Below are 24,241 nucleotides of genomic sequence, written 5' to 3'. Positions count from 1 at the left end.
ATATATATATATATATATATTTATACATATACTAAATTTATTAGATAAGTGACCATTTCTTTTCCTAAATAAGCACATAAATATAGCATGCATTAATGTAAGTTCAGTAATACATGTTGTACTTGCTAATACAGACAAGTGCCCCTGTAAAACTGTTACCTAAAAAAAAAAAAAAAGAGTAGTTTGTCTTCTCACTTGTACTAGTTTACTATTAGATGGAATGTTTTTATGAAATTTTATATAATATTAAAAAAAAAATAGTTTTTCCGGAATTTTACTTAAGTAAAATAGATAATTTTGTGTCTTTTGTATGTATATATATGGATCCGGAAAATGCAAAAGTTATAATTTTATAATAGAACAATGTGTTTCTGAACAATTGAACAAAATTATTAGTCTTGTTTTTTTGTTAACGTTTTAGTCTATAGCAAATTATAATTCCGATAATATCTCACCACATTGATTGCAGCCACTCTGTTAATCTTGTAGAAAATGTTGCTCCTGCTGCCTATCGTTTGAAATAGTAAATAACATTTTATTATAGCCGAAGTCATTATTTCTTCTACCAACCTATGTAATTGAAAGATGTATAATTTAAACGATTTGTCTGGATAAACGAAGCATGTGTAAATGCGGGGATTCTTTTTTCAATATTTCTCCTAGAGATATAAAGCTTTTTTGTTTTTTCCCTTTTAAGTTTATTATTTAAGCATAAGTAATAAATATTCATTATTTTTCAATAATAATTTATTAAATTGTAGCCTATTAAATAGTGAAGCTTAATTTATGTATGTTGTTAAAGGATATTTCTCGTTGTATTTTTATTTATATATATATTTTTTTAAAAACTATACGTGATATTTAATTTCATTTAAAGCCGCAATTGCTAAATCATACTGCCTTAAACTATTAGTAATTGTAACATATTTATAAAAAGAAATAATTTAACACGCCTTTTTTGCTTTGCATGCAATACATAATTTTACTTCAATATTAAAATATTCAGTCTTATTCTTATATTCATATATATTTAAGCGTTTAGATGAAATAGTAACTACTGCATTTTTTACAATTATTTAATAACATTGAATTCTTGTTTGGTTATTCGATAAAATTGATTGCAAATATTTCATCGTACTTGATTAGGTAGAGATCTACTGATTTATTTATAAACTATAGGTTTTTTTTACTGGGCTAGGTAAAAACATATATGGTCAATAAGACTTATTACGAAATTAAATGTCTGCTTATTTAAATGTGATCTATCTTGGCATTTTAAGTTTTAAATAATTACATCTCGAATCGCATATTCAAAATACGGTTTTTGAGAGAAGAATTTGTAATAATTTCTTTATATAATTACAAAAAGGTATTTTTTAAAAACTATATTTGTAGCATGTAAACAATTTGGACACGAACATTTGCACATCCTGATTGCTAATAATCTTTGTTAGAAGTGTCGACTAATTCAGCCTTCCTTTTCTTTATTCTTTTTTTTCTATTAAAATACTTAAGGAAATGTTCAAAGCAGTTTTTTAAAACTAATTATCCATATCTTAATCAGATGTTGATAATATTATATTTTAACAGGGTCATCTTATCACATATTAGGCTAAACCTGAATTAAAACCTTATTATTAAAATAAAAAATTCTACCGGACCGATTTTTGTATTTCTCAAAACATTTTCTTTAATGCCGGAGTGGTATCATCTCGGTCTTTCATCCGGAGGTCTCAGGTTTGAATCCCGATCAGGCATGGTATTTTTCATACACTACAAAATTCCATCTCCATATCCCGCGCACAAGCTTCAAACCTATGTGGCGATATCACCAAGCCAAAAAAAAAAAATATATATATTTTTTCATAGATTCTTTAATTACCGTTGGTCTCCGAAAAACCAACCTAATAAAAAAAAAACGTTAAAAATATATGTTTGGAAATTTGTTAAATGATTCCTTGACCCAGAAAACTAGAAACATTTTATATTAAAACATAAAATAAAAAAAAAGTTTGTCGTTTTAAGTTTTTTTTTAAAAATATGTTTAGGCAACGGCGAACGCTTTCCTGCTGCTAGTTATAAAATTATATCCCCTTCGTAAATTGTACACGCCTACTCCCTCCCGTATCAATTAATCTCCCTACCATTTCAACCGAGGTTCACGCTCCAACCAACCTAGTGATAATTCATAATTCAAGTTGTACAGCTGTTTGTTAATTTATTTCGCTATAAAATCTTTACGAAAAGCAATCGATATAAAAAATTGTTTCAACCTGTGCAACTGATTAGTAAGCAACTGTAAAATATAAAATATGCATTCTAAGAAGACAAAGAAACTGTAGAACCAAAAATAACAAGATAAAAGTGGAAACACGGGAAAGGGTATCCACGTCAATTTCTCCGGGTGGATTATCATTCTATAAACACTGTCGAATTTTAGATTTTAATAAAAGAATTTGGCCTAATAGCAGTTTTCTAAAGTTTATTTTTTTCTTAAGTGCAACGGGTGGGTTTTATTGGTAGTGTATAAATAATTGGATAGCCTTGTAAAACCTATACGCATGAAGGAAAAATAAAATAAATGGTAATAAAGTTACGCTTTATATTAGTTAAGCTGACTATATTTTTCCAGTTTTTAGAATGTGCAATGTAAAATAAGGTCTTTAAAATACCATACTAATCTGAAGAAAGAAGTTTTTTCAGAAACCCAACGCCTTGCTCTTGGTTGACATCTTACGAAGTTACGCGTAACGAATACGCCCAGCGGGGAATCGTAACGTTTAAGTTTTTCAACTGGTGAAACAACTATACGTAAGATTTGAAACAGAGGCTGGTAGCATCACCCAATTTATATATATATTTTCCTTTTATTTATGAATTCTCAGTATTATAAAAGTAGTTTTTCACTTAACATATCATTTATCTGTCTCGTAAAATACACTTGTGTAGCACTTACCTTGGCAATTTACCCGGGAACGTACTAATGGATAAGTTTAATGGTTCCTCCGTACAAATAAAGTTAGATATACCGCACATAGGATAGTAGCTCAGTTCAGTAATTTTCTTTTCAGAAAAAAAAATTAAAACACTGTTTATTCTAACTGATATGACAAAACAGGATACTCGCAAAGATCAATATATAAGTGCTTCATATTTTATTTTTTATTAATTAATGCATAATTTTTACATTAAGAAAATTTGATGGGATAGTTTACCTCTTATTTAAAGTTTTGATATAACATTTTTTTAAATTTTTATGTAAACAGAAAAATTTTCATTTTAAAGACGTATTCTTTTTTTTATTGTAGATTTTAGCTGCAGTAGTCAAATCGAATTTGTCTAGAATTTCGTCAACTCTAATACTACTACTACTGCATGATTATAATTTATTAGATTCTAATGATGAGCATAACTTGTACCTTTTAGCAATAGATGCAACCACATCATTTTTGTTTATCCACTGCTTGAATCACTTGTGCCATAACTCATTGCTGGGAAGAACTTTATCGTAGCAGATTTTGAATTTTCTAAATTCTAGTTCTCATTCTTTTTTCCTGCTCCATTCTTTATTTTTCGATGTTCTTTTAACTTTTTTTTAGTTTTTTAGGTAGTAAGTTATCCTTAGAGATTAGTCAGCAGGGGGCGCAGGCATACATACGCACCCTTAGTAACATCTTGCGGAACCAGTTAGCGAGCCCGACACTCTGCCTGTATTGGGGTTCCTCCGACTCGCCGAGAAAAATAAAACTTGTCCTTTTAAATTGGTGAGGTTAGTATTCTATTTTTCTATATCTTTTGTATTTACTGAAACTTTTCTACTTGGTCTTCCTTCATTTGGTAGTTTGATAATATCAATCGGAAATAGTTTTGAAAGTTGGCTTATAAATTTAAGGAAATCTAATTTTGGTATGAGATTAATTAATATGAACTCTAATAGAAGTGGATATACATATTTTGAGCATGCTATTTAACTTTCAACTTGATTGACTGGAAGAACATTTTGTTTTTTGCTCTCCACTGCTGTCTCTGTTTTTGCTGATTTGTTTGTCTCTAACGGAATGACCATTTTATACGTGTAGCGAGATGGAAAAAATTAAGTATTGATTTTGTTTTGAGAAGGATTCTTACATGCCATGAAATTTTTAAGGTATCAAACTAATATCAGTTTGCATTGATCCTAACCCATGGACTCGGTAAATGCTTTTAAGAAGAAAATTTTTAATAACTGCTGCGATTTTGAGGAGTAGTTTTATGTGAGAGACATCATGTTGCCGGAAAATTTGCCTATTTTTGTTACTTGGCATGCGGAATTGTTTTTTATCTCGCGTTGCAAAGATTTAAAATTTTTTAAACCTGTAAACATTAGTCTAGTCAACATACCAAATTCTAAATGTCGATTTGGGACGCGGTCACTACTATACCAACCCGGTGGGTGAACTACTGGAAAAGCTAAAAGCAATACTAAAATAATTTTAATACGAGAAATTTATATCAACAGATGCTATTAGCATAGTGTTTACTGCTAAATTTTGGCTTACACTTAAACGAATAAATGATTGATAGCTAAATTAACTGAACATATTTAGGGCATTCCGAGAGAGAAATTATAAAAGTATTATAGATCTGAACGAATCGCTAATTTTCTCCAGGTAAATATTTTTTATAAAAGATTTTTCTGTAATGCACTTTTAATAAAAAATTTACGGTATTTGTTTTTAAAAAGAAGGTGAAGCTCTCGCAGAAAAGTTTTAGAAAACCTATTTATTAACGCTTTCAAATGAATGTAATTAAATAAATGACATATTTTCATCGTTAAGAATAAAAATAAAAACAACCTCGCCCAAGTAGAAAAATGAATTTAATTTTAGATATTATGTTGTTGCCTACTGATTTAATTATTTCATCTATTACAAAGTTTCTTTTTTCCAAACCTACTCAATTCATAAAGACCAAAATTTACATTTATTTAAAAAGGATTTATTCAAAATTAAGGAATTAATTTTAGTTGAATAAAAAATTAGTGAAGAGTGAGATTTGATGTAACAAAATTACGTTTGAAATATTTTTTGTACCAAATATTGAGAATTATTAAAAAAATTTAATTTAAGTTAAAAAGGATTTTGTTATTGGTTTCAAACAATTTAACTCGTACGCTTTTACTTAAAAATGAATTAGTTGGCTAAAATGAAAAATAGAAGTGGATTGGTGGTGGAACCCACCAGTTGGACCATCCACTGCTGTACACTTATCGATCGCTCTTAATTCTATAATTATTATAACTTTTTATAAAAATAAATATTAATTGTAATTGGATTTTCTAGATTGTTTTTTAGATTTAATCGAACAATTAGCAATAACTAGTTAAACTGGATTTTAAATAAATAAAGAATTTTTACAGAAATAAATTTATATAATTATAATTGCTAAAAAAAAAAAATAAAAAATAGAATTTTTATGACAAAGTTATTAAATGTAAAGATATAAATAAATGGAGAAATATTCAAAAATTTGAATAAATCCATTCAATATCGTGATCTTGTTTTAATGCAGCATCACATTAGATATAAAAATAGACCTGCAAAAGCCATTTAATTCCACTATTTTCTGATCGTGTCAGAAATAACACTTAAGGATATCGCACAAAGTTTACATTTCTCAAACATGTTGCTGTTGAACTAAATAGTTCACACAAATAAAAAAGAAATTATCCTTTCACAGGAGACTATAATAAAAAGGGATTTAAACGTAAAAGAAATCATAAAATAAAAACAGTATAAAATGAATCGTCATTAAAATAGATTATAATTTTTAATTCATCTTCATTTTTTCCAATATTCGAAGCCGGCGCTAAATTAAAAACAACTTAAACTTAATTTAGCACAAATTCAAAAAAGTTTAGTTTTAAGATAAGTGATTTAGAATTTTTTAAATTCTTTTGTTCAATTATGCAATACGGTTTTATTTATTAAAAAGTTAATGTATTTTTGCCTTATTTTTATTTAAAACGTAAATAGGACTAAAGAAAACTACTATCCATAACTTAACGTCAGCATAAGAAAACGCAAAGATGAGAAACCTAAATCTTAGTAAAAATTAGAAAAACAATGCAGAGAAATGACGTGAAGAGATTGCTGCGCAACTTGAGCTGAGGTTCCTGTATGCATATCATATTGTTAACTTTTAACTTTTTAAACCGATTTTCTTTCACGTTAAACTAATTTTAGTATTAGAATGGCGTCAGGCGTTTACATATATATATATATATATATATATATATCATCAGTGGTGGCTCGCGTATAAGCACTATGGATCTGCAGCACCTCTTATTTCCATTTGATATTATCGATAACATTTAATATAATGAGTCTTTTGTTCTTTAATTCTCTCTTTATACTTGTACAATACATAATCCTTAAGCTAATCCCCAGTTTATGAAAAATATATAAAAATATTTGTATGGAACTGTGTGCTTTACAGTTCCAGCGGCGTGGTGTTTAGATGTTGTACGCATGCGCACATAGGAAGCTGCAACGAGGTTGCGAGTGAGAGAGCGAGAGCACTGTCGTTCCCGCAGTGCCGACCCTGGTGTGCTAGTGGAAGGTAGGTTTTTTTTACTTCGCGTGTGTATGGAACGTTCCTTGTTCGTGCCCTTTTCTAGGTTAGTCGGTGGAAGGAATATGAAAGCGGTTTAGTTGTTTTTTTCAGTAGTGATCAGATGAGCAAGCGCTCTTTGATTGCCAAATCTGTCCAAAAAACGCGCTGGAAGGACAAAAGAGAAGGTAATTAATAAAAAGTAATTATGTATTTGTTTTTCTGTACATATAAATCTAAATTAAGCACCACTGGACTATGGTGTTTTTAAGCGGACATTTTATAAATTTATTATCTAGTAATACTAAAAAATATTATCTGTATTGATATTTTGTTATTTATTTGAATAAACCGAATATGCACAGTGTGCTTAAAAACTGTGTTTTAATCACATTTGTTTAAATATTCACTTAAGTTATGGAAAATCCTTGCAATGGCAACTCTACAAAATATCATTAAAAAACCCCATCAAAATCGGTTCATTATGGGAAATAGTAACATTTGAAAAAATATCTAAATACGAATATTGATAAGGCAAAATAGATTATAGATATATGTACGGATTGAATTTGATTAAAAATGGCGGCTGCTATCGTCCTTAAATAAAGGATGAAATGTCGAAGAAGAGACAGGGTGGGGATGTATGCGATGCAGATTGATTACGTGATTTCCCTTCTACTTCTGACATCACACACCATTTTCAATCCGCCTCTACAATTACGAATTAGATACTTCACGTTTTACTCCATCATTAAGCATAATATTTGTCTTTGAGAATAGTGAATCGAGACCCATTATTAAACCATTAAGTTTTCGCCAACCTGCGTAAAAGACAACAACAATAAAAGAAAAAAAAAGTAAAAATAGAATTAAATTTCTATTTATTCGAAGCACATTTATTCTTCAAAAAAAAAAAAAAATGATGGTATGTATTCTACATTTTCATCTGTTGTTGAAACGTAATGGGATGTATGAGAAAAACGTGAGTTGTTTTTTATTTTTGTTGATAGCATTTTTCATAACTGTATGATATTTGTTATTTTGAGACGAAGAAAATTTGACGATTATAGAACTATAACATTATTCATTATACTATAGTACAATGTAGTACAGTGGTTCTTACGATGCGATTATTCCACAAAATATTCGCTAAATACACACAAATAATCCCGATCGACTAAATATTTAAATTTTTAGCGACCCACTCTTTGCAAATTCCTGACTGTAGAGTATCGTGCCTTTCTCAGTACTTTAACTTATGTTTATTTTCGATGAATTTATTTATTGTTTTGTTTTCCCAGCGGGCAATCTTATTTATAAAAATAGTTTGAAAATGTAAAAAAAAAAAAAAAAAAAAAAAAAAAAATATGAAGGCTAGAGGAAGATACGTCTTTGACAGTCATCATTCAGTTATTTCTAGTGTTCTTGGAAACAAGAGTGCAATATAGTAAGATTATTTATTGTACTGGCTAAACGTTCCAAGATAAATTCAAATTGTTAATTCCGTGTTGTAATTTTTATTTTATTAATTTAATTTCGTTTCAGAGCTCGGTTTGTTAAATTTAATGGAAAATGAGTGAGGTATATTGTTACAGAAAAATTAATTATTAAGCTGTCATCTACAAGAATAATTATCAAAATAATACGCTACAGCCGATGAGACAGCCCGGATTTTTTTTTTTTTTTTGAGAACTTTTAGTATGTTCTACTGCTATATTTCAGCGGGATAATTCAAAAATAAACTTTAAAGAGAATTGTACTTTCATGAAGTTGAAGCTATAGAAGTTTGACTGCATTATTTTATGTGTACATGAATTATAAAGGATCATACATCATAATGTAAAAATAAACTATTAACTAGTGAAAAATATAAAAGAAAACTGAAGAAAGCGTAATGTATACAGTACGTACTGACATATTACAGCCTTGGCTCTATACATATGGTACTGTACGTACATACTTGTTGCTTTATTAACAATTAACCTTCACACACAAATACATTCACATGCACACACATTAATGTAGTCGAGCGAACGCTACAGCTCCAATATATCTTGTTTCCATTTATTACACTTGTGAATATTCATCTGCTGTCACTATACGGACTGCTTGTCTAACAGAGCACTGATTTATGCCTTAATCCAGCTTAGACTGTTTATTCACCCCTCTCCTAGCATTATATCTATATATCTATACACTAAACCAATCCGGCTAAACTGCATACGTTTTTTACAGTCTATTTTCTGTTTTTGAGTTATATAATAGGTTGTGTATGATCAAAATAATTTTCTAAACGTGTTTAAAAAAAATATTTTAATAAAATTTATTAAGATTTAAAAACTTATGGATTATTTAACTTTGGATTATTTTAACTTAGGATTATTTTTTAAATAGATATTTATTTAAAGAAACAAAAATTCGTAAAAATTTGTTAATACAATCAATTTTTTCTTATATACTTTTAAACTGTTAAATATATTTCCTGTTGAATAGAAAAACCTTATATAAGTAACTGTTTTATGATAGAAAAAGATGTAAATTAACTAACTTGTTGGTTTATGTAAAAAAAAAACTTGTTATTTCTATATATCATTTATCCATTTTTTTTTAAATTATAAAAATTAACGTAAATCAGTAACCTATGAAGAATCCTTATGAATAAAATTTTAACTGACCACTGTTTGTTCCTCCTTCCATTTGATTGTAGTACCAGAAATTATCATTTTGATGATAATTAGTAATGAATTTTTTTTAGCGTATAAGTATGTCAAGATGCCAACCTTTCCCAGGAAATAGCTACCAAGCTGATTATTGATATCGGAAATAAATTATCCCCAATCGGGCCTTTATGCATTTATTAATTATTTTAGGTCGTTCTAAGTACGAAAATACTAAAATCCCGGTTAAGAATCGGTATGTATGTTCTACCCTCCTGACCCCGGTAGAGGAAGACATCGCGGTTACCACACCACCTATTCCATTTCTAGCCTTGATGAGCTTTACTGTAGATCGTTTTTAGACCCTCTAAACTTGATAACAACAACACAGTCATCAGTTTGGCGTATGTCAGGATTCTACCGATGCAAATGCCTAAGTAGACATTTCCATCAATCTATTTACACAACCTACTATCGCCTTTGTATGCCCTCTTCCAACCACTACCGCCTACCATGCCTCAACTATCAAATTAACCGATTCATGCAAGCGCGATCATCGCGCCTTCCTCTAACACCGAAGGTTTTACGACAAATCTTCCTAAATCTAATTAGATTATGCACTCAGATCATTACTTTATTGAGTCTTTAAACACTAAAAATACTATCCTCGTACCCACAAAAAAGTGTGATCGTTACAACGATAATTTTGTCTTACAATTCAATTTATTCAAAGTTCCCTTGATTAACTGAAAAATCAAGAAAAAGATTCATAAACTTAATAAGCCTCTAATGAAAATTCTTATCTTTCTCTGCTCTGGTCCACTTTCGAGAGCAGGGGCCCTCCCACACCGCAGCTCATCACAGAGTTCTCCTCACATCCATTCTCATCCAAACGGTGAATATCTCAGCTACCCGGGGCTCGATCAAAGCGCCTGTCTTGGCGAAGTAAGCACCCAATCACCCCAGTCGGGCTGCTAGCCAGCCGAGTTGCTTTTCTATCTATAAATCTAAAACACCATCAGTCACCCTCCGCCACCGTTCGCAGGGTTAAGTATGTTATGTTAAGCGTGTTGGTATATATTTTGAATTGCACCTAAGGGACTTTATAACTTTTATGCACTTAATTTACTTTAGCCAATTTATAAACTTTAGTCACTCTCCATGGCGGAGTGCTAGCGTCTGGGCTTTTCATCTGGAGGTCCCCGGTCATGCATGGGATTTTTGATACGCTGATTAACTTGTTGAAAAAACTGAATGAGAGAAACATATTGAGAGGTTGTTAAAGGGGTTCACATTATGAAAATTTACTCATTTCTGTTATTTATTTTCTTCTTTATCATATTCTCCCTCACAGTATCGGATCTAGCCATCTTCTGTACTCTCATATTATACCTTGCTATTCTTTTAACTTGTTGTAGTCTTGTCGTCTCTTCCTGCAGTTTTCTAGTTCTCTGCCTTCCAAGTTCCTCGAGATAGCACTGCCAGAATTTACTACGTCGGAGTTATCTTTTTACTCGTTCTAGTTTATATAACCTAACGCAGTTTTTTAATTTTAACGATTTTTTAATTAAAATATGTATATATATCTATATGTATAAAAATGTTAAGTTCGTTTGTGTACGGTTTCAAAAACTCAAAATGTTATGCACCGATTGAGCACGATATATAACCCGCATCAAAGATTGCTTTCATCAATTTTTAATAAATCTATCTATCTATTTTTAATTTGTATAGTTTTTTAATAAATAAGAGGCTAATAAATCAGATGGAAATGTAAACAAAGGAAAACCAATCAGATCAATGCAAGATGGCCGCTGTCAAACACAACGACCAATCACAAAGAGCCCGTATGGCCGTTTCCAATGTAAACAAAATCACAACTGATTAAGTAACAAATTTCTTTGAATTATATTTAACAGCTAAAACATCTGTATTTTATTAAAAAAAACAAAAAACACCAAAACAAAAAGAAAAGCCACCAAGAAGGACAACCGCAGTTGGTGATGATATGAATGATTTATAGCGTATGAAAATGCCATGCCTGACCGGGATTCCAACTCGGAACCACCGGATTAAAGTCCGAGACGTTACCAATTGCGCCACGGAGGCCGGCAAACATATTCGTTAGGAGCCGAATAAAAACCTTAAGAGAGGAATAAGTTAATGTGTAATGACTGAACATTCACTTAAACCTCTTCAAAAATTATTCCTTTTGAACTAAGCCACATTTTGATATGTTGTTTTTCTATAACACGGCTGGAATTCATTCGTTTAATGATAAGAAGCGTTGTCGAAGACAATAACATAATACACCGCTAAACCATTTCTAAATAATTCAAATTCGTGTAATTTTTTTACGAATCGCCTTTTTATCAAAATCTCACCTTTTTCTCAATTGACCTGCGGGGTTTTGTTTTCTTTTTGGATGCGCTAGGAGGAACTGGGAAAACATTCCTCATTAGATTGATTCTAGCAACGGTTCGATAAAAAAATGACAATTATCCTGTTGCAGAATATTAATCAGTCAAAACTCTGCAACGGCACGCAACTTGCAGTTAAGAAATTGATGAATAACGTAGTGGAAGCAACGATTTTAACGGGGCCTTTCAAAGATGAAGATGTCCTCATTCCTCGAATACCCATGATCCCGACCGATACACCATTTCAATTTAAAAGATTGCAATTCCCAATTCGATTGGCATTTGCAATCACAATCAATAAAGCTCAAGGCCAATCTTTAGAATTGTGTGGTTTAGATTTAGATGCGGATTGCTTCTCACATGGGCAACTGTATGTTGCGTGTTCCCGAGTCGGCAAACCAGATAGCCTTTATATCTACGCAGACAGTGGAAAAACAAATAATATTGTGTATCCACAAGTATTGCAAAATTAAACTTCTATGAAACGTATGCTTTGTTTTGTTTCTCATTTCTCATCCATGCAACCACAATGTGCCACAGCGAAGCGTGGCGGGTAGAGCTACTATATATATATATATATATGCAATTTTTTTGAAAATCAGTCATATCCATAGAAGTTGAATTTTATTAATGCGTTCCCTTAGATAACCAAATTAATTTATACAATTTTTTTTATTTGTAAATAAAGACTTATAATAAAAAAAAAAATTATTTTGACACATGTTAAGAATTAAATTTTAAGTTATTTGTGCTGGTAAAATTAAAGCTGTATCTTTTTAGACCGAATACAATGTACGTACGACGTTTATATGAATAATAGTACGTGAAATTAAAAAAAAAAATGTACACACACACACACGCGCGCGCGCGCGGATTTGAATTCACATTAATAACGACTGTTAACAAGTATGCGCCTACGCGTATGAATATATGATTTTTTTTTAAACGGAATTTTATATAAATTTAATTAGTTTCAACCAAGAACATTTATTATTTGATTGTCTGATTATACATTCATTATTTCATTGATAGATTCGTACAATAACCAGGAAAATTCCAGATACTTAGTGTAGTTTTCTTGATTAGCGTATTTCTTGATTTTTTCTTTATATTTTTCTTATATTTTTTTATTTCATATTTATAGTTTTACATCCATGGGTTCACAAGATCAAGATAACTAATTAGAATCATGACAACAGAATGGTGCCCGGGGAAACTATTAAGGAACTGTCAAACGTAAATATGAAACGTAAGTATTATTTAAGAATTTTAATTGTACCTAGTTATTACCAGAAAATAAAATTAATTAAAATTAATGTTAATGTTAGTATAAACTTAACTTTTTATCTTTTTATAAGAAAATTTTATATTCAAAAGATTTTATCTTATCAATTTAAATATTTGTAGGCAAAATAGAAATGGGAATGTAAAGCGTATGTATGATTATTACGAAAGATAAACGTTTCTTTAAACATTTTTACGACTCTCTGAAGAGTAATTATAATCATGCATAAAATTAAATTTCAGATTTTAGTTAGCGATATACAAATAATATCAAATTATGCATAAGTTTTATCGTAGTTATAAAAGAAGTGTAAAAATCTAGCTACTTGCTAAATTTTTATGAGAAATCCTGTTTTATTACTTTAAATTTTATTTTAAACTTTTTACTAAGTTTGAAAATTATATTCATTAATTTATATTACAGATATATTTTTTTAAGTAAAATGCACATAATGTGTGAGGAAATCAATTAGTAACTTACATTAATAATTTTAAAATTATCTAATACTACTTAAATATAGAAAAACTTAATAACTGATGGCATATTTACTGTGAAATGTTTGTGGTCAGATGTGGATTATAAGCATTCTTTTATGTTAATACTAATTACAGATATTATAATAAATATAATCGGTGTAAATGAAATCAAAAAGTTAATGGGTGTATCTGCGCGCATATTTTTTATCTCCGAACTGGTAATTTATGTATCTTTAGGTTTATTCTGGGATATTTAGTCAGTGACACTCTTGCTCGCTTCCTTTATTGTATATTTACGTAAATATACATTTACCGATTCTGTTTTAATCGATAAAACTATAAAATAGAATGCATATAATCATATCTCGCCAGCTCGGAGTTAAAAACGCATGTTGTTGTATTTTCATATACAAATATGCACATTTCATGTCTTTTATCCTACAATCGAGAAAATAAGTTGTGAGAGGTCCTTACTCAAACTTTTAAAAAAAAGAAATAACTTTTAGTTACCCAGTTCTTAGTTTTGTCCTGTTTTTATCAAGTGGAATAAAATTAAGCTTCTTTTTACCTTTTATTATCATCATTAATCTTACGATTTGAAAACATGGGGTTGAACGTTATATTTATTTTATTATACCAAACATCATCTGTACTTTTCATTTTTAAATTGTGATATAATGACTTTCTTTTTTCCTTTGTGTCCATTTGTTTTCAAAGTTTCAGTAACCTTTCTCTAAAAATTACATAAAAATAGAAAGATTTGTATTAATTTGGTGTGATTTTCATTGAAAAAAGAAAGTAAGTAACCATGTCTGTATTAAATGAATTACTGGAGCAGAATCGGTGATCGATAAAGAAATACGGATGAACTGAAGTGAAGGAAAAGCCGATTCAAAGTAAAACGAAGAAATATAAAAAAGAAGTAAAGATTTGGGTTAATGCAAACGGAAAGAAGCCTGCAGAACTGAGATAGTAAAGTTACTGCGTTTACTACTACAGTATAATGTAAAAGAATGAACGAAAACTCAAACACAATTGCAATATAGCCCATCGCGTGCTTTGGCTTTGAACGGCGTAATTTTTTTTTATCAGAGTTAGTCTCATGTACTGCGCGTCCATCTGGAATATTGATTGAGTCGGGTGAAAGCCCCTTACCGTAGTTACTTTGTCATCTATATACAAACTCAGTTTCTTTGTGGGTTGGGAATAGACTATAGTATGTTTAATAAATGTTATTGTCGTGAATCATGGTGTTGTATTATGAATGATGCGTTCTCATCATAATTTGTATGTATGATTACCAGCGAAATGTTTATTATTACACTATACTTATTACATATGAGCATATTGTTGCTAAAACTGTAAACTATTTAGCTTAAAATTAACATTCCGATGTTTTCAGAATAGAAATGTGTTTATGTTAGGTATATTGTACAATGTTGAAAAATTACTATTTTATTTTTTATTTAATTGTTATTTTATAACCTAGGGCTCTTTGCCGAAAACAATGGTTCGATATTATCATTTTTATTCATACCTTGTAATTTGATGTTTGTATGTGCCCAAATTACAAACTCGTGCTCATACAAGCGCGAGGACGCGTACACAAACATACACATACTGAATTAACAAAAAATTTACTGCATTCAGAACAGAACGTAATTATTTCTCGTATGTATCATGTCAGGAGAGCTAGGTGCGAAGTTCCACAAATAATAAAAAGGAACCACCCAAGTATATCTCTGAAAGGATCAATGAAAACCGGGAAAAATTCATCAGCAGAACAAAATTAAAAACTGAAAATGAGTAGTAAAAAAAAAAAAAAAAGGTGATTGCAGACCATAATAAAACGTAAAAAAATAAATATTATATGAAAAATAATGATCACTATGTTAAGATAAGAAATTTATCTCAGAAAAAATAATTCACTATAAAAAACTTTTTTAAATTTTGAAAACTTTTACCACAAGTTGGACAGAAATAGTTGTTACCCTTCGTAATTACTATATCTCTTTGTGTAAATCGATTCTTTGTGAAATAAATTGACATAATTCTATTGTATGTCACAAAAGAGGGTGGTGTTTTGGTTAATACTTACAAAGTGAGTAAATGTCAGCAATATAATACTGACATTTACTCGTGTATAGTGTAACTTCATCGGTTATTTACTACAAATAGAAAATTTTAACAAATATGCTCAGAGAATTCAGAACTAAAGTTAATTCTATGTAACACAGTTATTTATATATGATAAAACACACATACACACACATATATATATATATATACACACACACACACACACACACACACACACACACACACACACACACACACACACACACACACACACATATGCATACATAGGTCACAAAAAATTCTGTTACTTTTTATCTATGAAAGTATTGGTGCAATGGAATTCTTTATTTGCAAGCTGTTACATAGAGTATTTAACGGAATTTAAAAAAAATTAAATATAGATTTTTTTTTATAAAAAATTCATTCGAGTGAACTACATAGTTATTTCCGATCTAGCATATGTTTTATTCATTGATACAAAATATTACTATATATGAAATGACGCTCTAAAATAAGGTTCGCTTTTAGTTTAAGCTGTACTGCGCACAAAGTAACTCAGAAATCTGGAAACGTTAACAGCTACAAACATAAATGAAATATCAGTAAGAATGTCTGTTAAAGTATCCTTCATGTAGGCCTAGCAGTTCTAATATTTTAGCGAATATATTCTTATACTGAACTAAAGAACATAAATCCTGAAACTCAAATATAGATGTGTTTTCCAAAACTGAATTACCAAATTCATCTGTGTTTATTTAAATTAATTAAGACGAGTATTAATTCTGATTTATATGTTTACAACGTTTTTAGCTTTTCAATTACAAACTATTTATTACCTAAAATTTACATGTACATGTTATTTATTATATGCACTGATGGCCGTTAACAGTAATGTGCAATTTTAACCGGTAACGATGTATTTCTACACCTAGCTTGAAGTACCCTAGTCGAATTTCCTATGTGTAAGAATATTTTCTTAAAGGGAATAACAAAGACCTTCATATTCGGGTGAAGGGGGTGGCACAGGCAGAGGAGTTTAGGTCAGTCTAGAAGTCGAGGGCGACTGGCCTCACTGTAGATCTTGATTCTAAGCATAACCACTGTACGGTAGTACACTTGAAGGACAAATCTGCGGATACGACTAAGCCGGAGATTATCTCTGCATTGTCGCGAACACTCGAAGAGGCTGAGGATTTTCTGGTATCGTCCGTGAGATCTACTTACGGCGACACCAGAAACGCGATTGTGCTTACCAGCTTCGGCGCAACGAGGCGGCTGGTAGAGCAGCGTGTCAAGATCGGGTTGGTGCACTACTGGTCATCCATCTGAGAGCCCGAAAATAGGTGCTATCGATGATGGGCGTTCGGACATGTGCCGGCGACGTGTAAGAAAGTCGACAGATCAACGCTCTGTTTCGGGAGTGATAGATGTGGACATCAACGGATTTAGTGTCTAGACCAAGGGACTTGTGCACTGTGCGGCAAGGAAGGCCACAGGATCGGGCGTTGTCCTGAGGTCCGCTGAATCTATCTTTAGGATTGGGAAGCTAAGGGAAGGGAGGACGTAGTACAGGAGAAGGACCAGGATGCGAGGAGGAGACGGGACAGAACACAATTAAATCCCTTGCTAAGGTGTAGAACAGGACCGGAGAGCGAAGGGTTGAAGGACAGATCCCTGCAGAGCCGTCTTTCGTCCGCGTAGTGTGGATCGACGACGGTGATGATACACGGGGACTCTGGATCTCCCGAGCTCGAAGGCACCTCCCGGGGCTGAGTAATGCTTAATTGCTGATCCGGTCCCGGGAGGGTGGTGGTGGGGGAGTTGGTAAGGTGGTTAGGTTTAGTTGGTAGGGAACGGGTTCACATACGCACTTTAATAACACCTAGCGGAACCTGTTGCGAATCCGACATTGCCCCTTCGGGGCGTATGGAATTCCCCTACCTCATCGTAAACAAAAAGAAGAAAGAAATGATATATTCTCAATTTCAAATTTCAGATTTTTATAGTGTCATTATTTTTATACAGAAATCATGACTAAATTTTCATTGCTTAGAATCATTCTTTCACCTATGTCCGTACTGATGCCGTTTCTTAATGTAATCCTTTATTACTTGTGGCATGTATATTTATGTGGGAAAATGTAATTAACATGCTCGCGTAAGTGTGAATGTATCTGTAAGAGTAGTTTGAAATTTATGTTGCTGTGTATCACGAACAACGAATAAGTAAAAAATTAATTTATGTCGCCGTACGCGGTCGACCAGGATATTGAAAGACTAACAAATTAAAAATTTCTTATAAATAAGATTTATTACTCTATAGACATAAACAAAATAAATAATAATAACAATACGTATATACAAAATGAAGGACAGAATTTGTTTAATGACAAATTATAAAAACAAAATACAGTCTAATTTACTAAAAACTTAAAATGTCTGATATAACCTAATATTGCGAAACTACTCACTGTTACCTCTTGTTATCACGACCGGGCCGAACACGGCCTTATAGAACCACTGATTTTGTCCGTTTGTCCCTGGCAGTATTTTTATATCCCTAGCCTGCAGAACCACTCCGGACTCGTTTCTTTAATTCTTGGAGAGTAATAATTCTCATCTTCCATGCCTTTATGTTTTTCTAACCTTTAAGTTCCTTTCCGGTTCGGTACCCTTTTTGTCAGGCAACGGTTTTTGGAGATGCCATTTTATGTACAACAAAGAATAAATTGTAAAACGGATCCGTTATTCTTGAAAAAGAATTCCTTTTAGTTCCTTCTAGATTCTTCTTTTCATTATTATTTTCCCTTCTTTCTTCTTAATTGAAAGAAATCCATTACCCTGGTCGATTATACCGGTCCTGTTACAATATCAACCATCATTTAAAACCTATGCACAACTGATTTACAACGCCGAAATAAATTGGGTAAGCAGTATGAAATACGGCCTGATGACGATGAAAGATTTTAATCCAGACAAACCGAACTTGATAAACAGTAACAAATGAAGTACATATTCATATTAGCGTTTCATAGATTCTTTTGAAGTTTTACCGACTCAATCGTGCAACTCTTGTAAAGAATTAACATTGAAACTTTTAGAATAATCATAATATGTGCATCACCAATTTCCGGCCAACCGGAATACCGAATTTGCTTATCGATCTACAATAGATACATTTGACCAATCAAAAAACTCCATAAGTATATAAACCAAAGTACTGAATGGTTCTGACCAATTACAATTTAATAATTGTAATGTAACGTGTTTGTAATGTATTTTACTACAGTACATTCACACAAAGCACACAGAAATCTCGTAAATTAAATTTTGTAAATACAACTTAATGTAAATTCATTATTTTAATGTAACTGAAAAACTAAGTGTTTATTGTACATAATGTATTATCATTGTTATCGACTGTGTTTGAACGACAAAAACTGCTCATAAACAAACAAACACGCAAGCATGGGCGAGCGCGCCCACACACAAACATGTATATTTAAATGTAATATTTTTTTATGTATTTTAATAGTAATAATTTTATATGTTTATTATGAAACACATAAATAAGATTTAAAGCAAAATTTATTCCAGAATAAACTGCTTAGATAAGCGGACCATTCTAAATTCTGTTTTTATGAAATACAGACTAGTCTGCTACAACTAATACTACTGCCAGATTCTTTTAACTATTTTAACTGAGAGTGATAGTTTATATTGTTTTAAAAAATTTTCTCTCATACAAAATTATCTCCCTTACAAAAAAAACTCTCTTAGAAAAAAAACGATTGAACAAAATCTTTACCATTGGAAAGGTTGGTTATCAGAAAGCATGACATATTTTTAAAATGAGCCAAACAGAGCTCTTCATTTATTATAAACAATTTTAAACTATGTTTTTGCTTATTTTACGTTATATCAAACTTTAATTTAAAAAACTCATAAACGACGTATAATACTGAATTTCTCTAATTTAAAATTATTTTTTGAAATTTTGAGGTAGTGCTCAGCTTCTTTGGAATTTTGTTTATTCTACGTATTTTCTTATAAATTTTCATTCTTGATTATGCATTCAATAATTTTAGAGGAACTAAAATTAAAACATAAAATTTAAAGAAACTTTGATATTTCTATTTAAGCTAGAAACTATATTTTGCTTAGAAAATCGTTTTGACATTTTTAAGGGTGTATTAGACAAGCATTATAAGGAACGTATAACGTCTAATGCATAAAAATTATTACCTAGGTTAGTTTAAAGGCGAACGGAACAGTATTAGGTGTATATATGAAAACCAGTTGATTTCAAAAAGAAAATTGGTACGAGAGTGGCCATTCTGGCGCTCAATTAATTTAGAAAGTAGACGTAAAAGAATAACCTTACCTGTTATGGCGTTTTTGATTCAGAAAAAAAAATTGATAATGTAAATTGACAAATGTTTAAATTTTAAGAAAATATGGACTTTAATAGATCTAGGTTACTGGTCTGGTCAAGTGATAAACTCGTCATCACAAATTAATACCTAAATTTAATACCTAATTTTCGAAATCGAAGGTTTTCAGGTTCAACTAGTAAAATTTGGTTGCTTTTATACCGATTTTAATACTAGATAATAGATAGGGGTGTACTTTGATGGTTGAAATTCAGTTAACCACATATCTCAGGAACGGTCGGCCTGAGTTTACAAGACATTTCATTAGGTAGTGGGGGATTGCTTTTTGTTCACTATTTGAGCAGATTGCAACGTGCACATTAGGAAAAAAAGAAGAAATATAGGGAGCACTTTGACCCCGAGGGGAAGGCACGCACCATGTAACGGATCCGACCGTCACACCCTACCCGACGCGATGTGACAGTCGGACCCCCTCTCACCACCCCCCTTACCTTAGCCATGAGTAGGTTTACCGGAGGTAATCTTCAAAGGGCTTAAGACATATCCCCCAGTCTGGCCGCTGTCAAGATGCCACCAATGCGAATGCCACAAGCGATATTCACATCGTTGTAATGCGCCTAATCCGGATCCTTTTTTTTTTTTTCCTCAGCTCCCCTGGGCCGACTTGTTGGTATTACGCCGCCCAGGGGAGTGTCTTTAAACTCAAATAGGCCTCCCCACCTACCGGCTATATACCGGCAAGGCAGGTCGGCCTACCGGTTAGCTCTTTTTGAGAGTTCTTTATCAATATTGCCCCTTTTGGGACCCAAAAGGGCAATATTAATACACCACATTATTACACCACGCCAGACCCAGTTCGCCGCGACGCGGCGCTGGGTCCCTTCAGTATTCAGTGTGCTGTTGCCTGACTGTTACCCGTGGAGTCCTTGGTGGCTCATCAGTGCCAACACACCGCAGCATGCTGGACCTCACCAGCAAGGCTGTCCACCCAGTCCTATTCTAGCCAACACCTTGTCTTCTCTCATCGGAGTATTTCTGTAGAACAACTTGTCTAACAAAACTAGCAAAATTATTCCAGTTTGACTCGCTTCTTAGCATGTAGTCTATTGTTGTCTCTGGAGTTATACCTGTGAGTATCTTACTGTGTCTAAGTGTGTCCCACCTATTGCACTCAAAAAAGGTGTGCTCAGCATCATCTATCTCGTTGCAGTAGTTGCAAATTGGCTCTTCTCTCTTGCCTATTTTGTGCAGGTAGTTATTGAAGGAACCATGTCCTGTAAAAAACTGCGATAGGTGATGATCAACCTCACCAAATCTTCTCGACAACCATGGCTTGATGTTGGGGATGAGGGTTCTCGTCCATCGACCCACAGCTTCCTGCGACCATCTTTCCTGCCAGATATTATAAACGGCATCCCTGACCTCTTGGTCTGGCTTGCCTTGTGCCCTCTCCACCCTCTTTTTTGCGATTAGGTCAATAGTAGCTGTACCCGGTAACACGCACAGGGCGGCATAGGATACTGTCCTGTATGCGGACACAACACCTAGGAGCACACACCTGTGCGTCCTCGCCAGTCTCTCTTTGTTGGGCCTGATGGCGATAGAGCGCCACCAGGCCGGAACGGCATACATAAGCGAAGACACGACGGTGGTCGCCAGTAAACGGCGCTTTGAGGCCCGAGGGGCATTCTGCGATGACATAATGATGTTTAGACTTTTTATCATCCTTTCTGCCTTGCTGCATACATTGACTATGTGCTCGGTGTATCTACCGTTTTTCTGGAGGATAACTCCTAAGTACTTGATGTTATTCGCTTCTTCTATAGCATGACCGTCGATGGAAATATTGAACGGTTCTAGAACTCTTCTACCCGTAAAGGCAATACACCGGCATTTTTCCGTAGACAGTTGCAGACCCCTGAACCTCAACCACACCTGTATAGTGTCGATGGCCGCATACACCCTCTCCCGCACCTCCAAGACCGTCCTTCCCTCTACGAGGACTGCAAGGTCATCTGCATAAGCCAGGACCTGGACGCCGACAGGAAACTCCTTCTGAAAGAGTTCATCTATAATCACCAGCCACAATAACGGCCCCAGAACAGAGCCCTGCGGAACTCCACCGTGCATTTGAAAATGTACTGTTTCTTCCTGTGCTTCCACCAGACATCCTCTGTTGGACAAGTAACATTCAATTTGCCTACGCAGGTACGGGCTGAGGCTCCTAGCCGCAATTGCGTCATTAATATGATCCCAACCAATAGCCCCGAACGCGTTTTTTACGTCTAGTGACAGCATCAGTGGAATTCTCCTGGTTCGCCAAGTGCCTCTCTTCATCTCGTCGGCCCATCGCGAAATTCGGCCGATGATCTTAACAGGTCCCAAACGGGACCGTCCGATTGAACTGATCTACAATCCTAACCAAGCGAGGGCGAGTCCAACACGCAATACAGGCACTAACTAATGAGAAAACTAAAAACACAAAACAAACAGTATATAGTATATACTGAATATATGCTGATAATCTATATAGTATATAGAAAATTTTTAACTCTAAACTAAACAAAATAAAGTGTCTCAAAGTGTTCTGGGAAAGTCCCTTAATCTGCCATAGTAAGAACAGAGCTCTTTTTCTTTACAAATCTTGGCCATATGGCCTAGCCTCAGACACCGAAAACACCGAGTTACATTAAGGTAGTCCTTAATCTTTTGAGATTAGTAATCAATAAATAACCTGCATTTTACCGAGAACATTGTACTTAAGTGCTTATCGCACTTCACTATATTATGAACAACATTGTTATCTCTTCGTCCAGCATGAAGCAGGATGAGGCTACCTTCAGGCTTATCAATTAATATAAGTTTCGGTTTCAATACTTGCACTACCTCTGAGGCTAATATTTTTGACGGCAACGATTCAACCCGCTGTCGCTCACCTTTCCCCGCCCTAAAGCCTTCTATGTAATCTTGAAGCCTGTCCACCCTCTTAACCATTAAGAGGTGCAAGAACCGCGGTTACCGTATACGAAACAAGACGTATACCGCACTCTTTTCTCTAACATTTTCGGTGTCCCATACGTACTTATCAACCTCAAGGGAGATTACTAAACATCTCAAATATCTCTGTAATCAAATCACTTGAGACCACATCAGATGATGTCAATCGCGCCTTTAATTCCTTAGAGAATTTTAAGCGTCATTGCCTCTAATTTTATTGCTCTGGTCGGCGGTAAAACCTGCTTGGCCCGTTCAGTTGGAGGACCAAACACCTCTCCCATTAACTCAGCCTCAGAATCGAAATCAGAACCCTTGGAACCCTGATTGCCCTTTTCCCCTTTCTCCCTAACCTCTCTTTCTTTAGCTTCTCTTTCCTTCTGGCACAACATTATTTATAGTGTTTCACTTTAACTTTCGTGATTCGTTTTTAAATTTTGCAAAGTAAAAGTTGATGAAAGTTAAAGATGAAGAAAAACTAGCTCTTATTCAGAAAATAATGAAACCGAGCTATTTTCTTTTCTTGTTGCTTTCAACTCGGCTATGGAAGAGGCAATGCAAGAGTTGAAGGGAAAATTTTACAGCAAAAATTATCCAAACATAAACCAAGAGATGTTAGAATTCGCTAATGATATTGACCTTTTGGTGAAGCACAAAAATAAACTATAAAAAAACTGAATTATATGGTTTATTTTTATTACTAGAGCAACAAAGTTTGAAAATAAATAAGAGTAAAAATAGAAAATGAATGTTTCAGAAAATAAAATAACGATAAATATTAATTTAGGGGAAAAAATACACAAGTGGAAGAAAATTTTTTTTATTTGGCTAGTAAAATTAATGGATAGATTGAAGATAATATAAATGGAATAAATAAATAAAGATTTCATGCAGGGAAAAGCTACTAGTGTTCTACGAATTAGAATGTTAATTTTTGATAATAGTTTGGAGTGTAGTTTAATGATGATGAAACAAATCTAGGAAAAATAAAAAAGTAAAGGTAAAAAGGCGTTGAAATGTTTTGTTGCAAGAAGATACTGAAGATTATACGGATCGTTAAAATTTTAAATGAACAGATCTTAAGATGAATAGGGAAGAAATAAATTTGTGGTAAGTCGTATAAAGAGACGAACTAATTTTCGTCTCTTTACTGGAGAGGTGACCTTATCAGATTAGTTGAATTTGGTGATGGAAAGACGAGCAGAAAATAAGAACTGTGGGAATAAAGCAAAAATTAGGATATATAAAACAGATAGTGGATGATTTATATATATATTGAAGTTAAAAGATTAGCACAAAAGAGAAAGAAATGGTGCGTAGCATTAAATGAGTCAGTCTGTTGATTT

The 24,241-nt window shown here is 32.8% G+C and overlaps 1 long non-coding RNA gene across 1 annotated transcript in view; it reads left to right on the top strand.

The window, feature by feature from the left end:
- The first annotated feature begins 3,617 nt into the window (after window positions 1-3,617).
- LOC142326042 (uncharacterized) overlaps window positions 3,618-24,241 on the top strand; it is a 445,845-nt gene continuing 425,221 nt past the window's right edge. The window contains exons 1-2 of the long non-coding RNA XR_012756657.1: window positions 3,618-3,769; window positions 12,813-12,917. This is a non-coding gene — a long non-coding RNA (uncharacterized LOC142326042). The remainder of the gene's footprint in view (window positions 3,770-12,812; window positions 12,918-24,241) is intronic.

Source organism: Lycorma delicatula, chromosome 6 (genome assembly GCF_047948215.1).
Source record: "Lycorma delicatula isolate Av1 chromosome 6, ASM4794821v1, whole genome shotgun sequence".
Taxonomy (NCBI): domain Eukaryota; kingdom Metazoa; phylum Arthropoda; class Insecta; order Hemiptera; family Fulgoridae; genus Lycorma; species Lycorma delicatula.
Note: the sequence above shows the minus strand (reverse complement) of the source record. Positions and strands in the feature narration are given on the sequence as shown.